This window comes from Anopheles aquasalis, chromosome 2 (assembly GCF_943734665.1).
Source record: "Anopheles aquasalis chromosome 2, idAnoAquaMG_Q_19, whole genome shotgun sequence".
Lineage (NCBI taxonomy): Eukaryota > Metazoa > Arthropoda > Insecta > Diptera > Culicidae > Anopheles > Anopheles aquasalis.
This window is the reverse complement of record NC_064877.1, coordinates 4,760,001-4,762,500: the sequence shown is the minus strand read 5'-3', so window position 1 is coordinate 4,762,500 and position 2,500 is coordinate 4,760,001.

Here is a 2,500-nt window from a genome sequence, read left to right as displayed (position 1 = left end):
TTCGTTACGGTCATCTGAAAATTGCATCCTTTTGTCGCCCTCCATTGCTCTGCCCACCTTCTATAGGTCGATCGCGTGTGTTTGCCAAGAAAATTATTAATTTTTCCTGCCCAAAACGCGAAGGTGTTGGTGCCCTATAGTTCAGTGTGTGTTTCAGTGCATCGCTGCAGAATGCAAGTTTCTGGCAGGTCATTAAAACTATTTCAAGGTTGGTGCATCTGCGCTTGATGGAGGTTTTATGATCTGTTTGTTTGCTCAACACTATGGCCCGAATGGGCGTAACAAGCCGCTGTAAATAGTAAAAATAGGAGTGATTGATGTGTTACGGAGAAAAAAAATATCGTCCCCGCTCTCTGATGACTAACGTATTGCCAGCTCTGTGCCCAAGTCACCATCAATCGCAACGATGTATGCCCTTTTTGAGGTCTATAGATATCAATTTGTCACCGGCCTGCTATGTTGTTTTAGTAGATTTTTTCAAACATTCTTTCGCTTGACCGCGATCAACGTGTCTGGAATTCCTTCGGTCAATCCACTCTGGCAACGCCGAGGAGCCGTTGCGATGAAAAACAATAACTTGCGGCACACTTATTGGTCCGCAAAAATGTGTGAGGCAAATTTCAAAAATAGTCATCAAATCCTGCTCCTGGCGACAAGGATCCGCGGCCGAGCGTGACAAAATAATATCCCTCCATCGACGAGCACCTGTTGCGACATCCAAATACAATCTCGGGCGCGACATTCGCTCCGGGACCGTTATTCCACCCCCCCCCCCCCCCCCCCCCCCCCCCCAGGCCAAGAGGGCAGCAACAGAGTGTGTACCATTGGCTTGCCAATTTAATCTGTCTTTATCGTCTCGGGACAGGGAAGAGGGAAAAATGTTTAAACATCCCCAAGAAACACCCAACACAACAAGATACACAAAACAAACGACGAAACGTACGGCTACGGTTCGGAAAAGTGTGCAGATTGAAAATTCCTTTGAAAAAATGGATCCAATTAATCATCGGACAGCAGAGGTGGGGGAGGAGAAGAAGAAGAAAAAAAACGTCGGTGCAAAACGATCTCATATAATGCACGTGTGCGGCGTGCTGATGCGATAGGGTCGACAACGTGATGAAGATGAATAACAGTTTTCGACGACGACTAATCCAAACCACTGGTCAGCTCGAGAACACCAATCAATGATACTATTTCAATAACGGCACGTCCACTGTGTAACTATTTTCATAAAAGGAAAGAAACTAAAAAACAGCTGCAACAGCGAACGTCTCTATCGATTCAAGAGGAAAAGTTATGGCCAAGGCCTATATATCTTGGTCCAGGTCCATTTGCGCACCGCAAAAAGCGGAAAGATAAATAGCGTTACTCCCGAGCTCCCGAGACCGATCCGGTGACCCAATTTCTTCCGAGTATATTGCGTTCCAGCTGAGCGTGTGTCCAGAAGATTCGTAGGAAGGAAATTCCTTCGATCTACCTAGGCGATGGATAATTTACACTTTTCAGCGACATTCGCAAAGACCAAAAGCGACACGAAGAAAAACGGGAAGTGACATGCGTCATTTTTATCCGCTTCGCCGTTTTCCTAACTCTGCGGGAAATTCTTGAAAGCTTGACTGCGTGGCCGCCAGTCGCTGCCAACGCGGGCATTAAGGAACAAGCTAAAGCCGCGGCTTAATCGACGCCATTAATACTTGTGTGAGAGCGTAGCATGGCGCCAGCATGCTTATGATTTTATTTTTCCCTTTATCCTGCCCCCAACCAGCTCACCCCCATTCACCGTGCGTGCGGTGTTGTCAACTGAGGATCGTCGGAAGTGGTTAATTATGGGAACGCCGGGTGTCGGTGACGACGGCGGGTGCTGCATGTCTGTTGACAAATCGCCCCAAAAGCGCTTCCACTGCACACCGCTGGCGCCTGCTCACGGACAAATTCCTTTTCACACCTTGGCCATGATGGTAGCGACGCAGTTGCGGTGCCTTGATGGTGTACGATCATCGTCCTTTGTGGAGTATCGCGCGATCGCGGCGCGTGTTATTGCAAGATGGAAAATCAACAAACCATTCCGCACTTGTCAGGGTTATCGGGACACTCGGCCACTTGAACCTCGTCTTTTGAACGCATTTTCCGAAATCCTGCCTCAACCGATCAGCCCTATTGAAGAATATAGTCTAGCGATGATCAAATGCTTTGGAAGGATCGACGACAAGGGGTCGGTCCGCGGTGTGGACCACGTGTTCATAAAACAAAATCAAACGAACTCGGGAACTTCAAATACCTTCCACTCGCTTCCCTGGCGCCAGCTGAAGTGGCCCTGACAGATTAATGACATGGCGAGCGAGCGAGCGAGCGAGGGTCAGTGGTGGTTTCGGGGGCAGCTGGAAATTCCGATCTTCATCTTCAGCCCCGTTGGATCTCGAACAAATTTCGAGCGTACGCTCGTACGATGATCCACATGGCCCGTTTCCACGGCGAGATAGCAATTTTTGGGCGGGTTTTC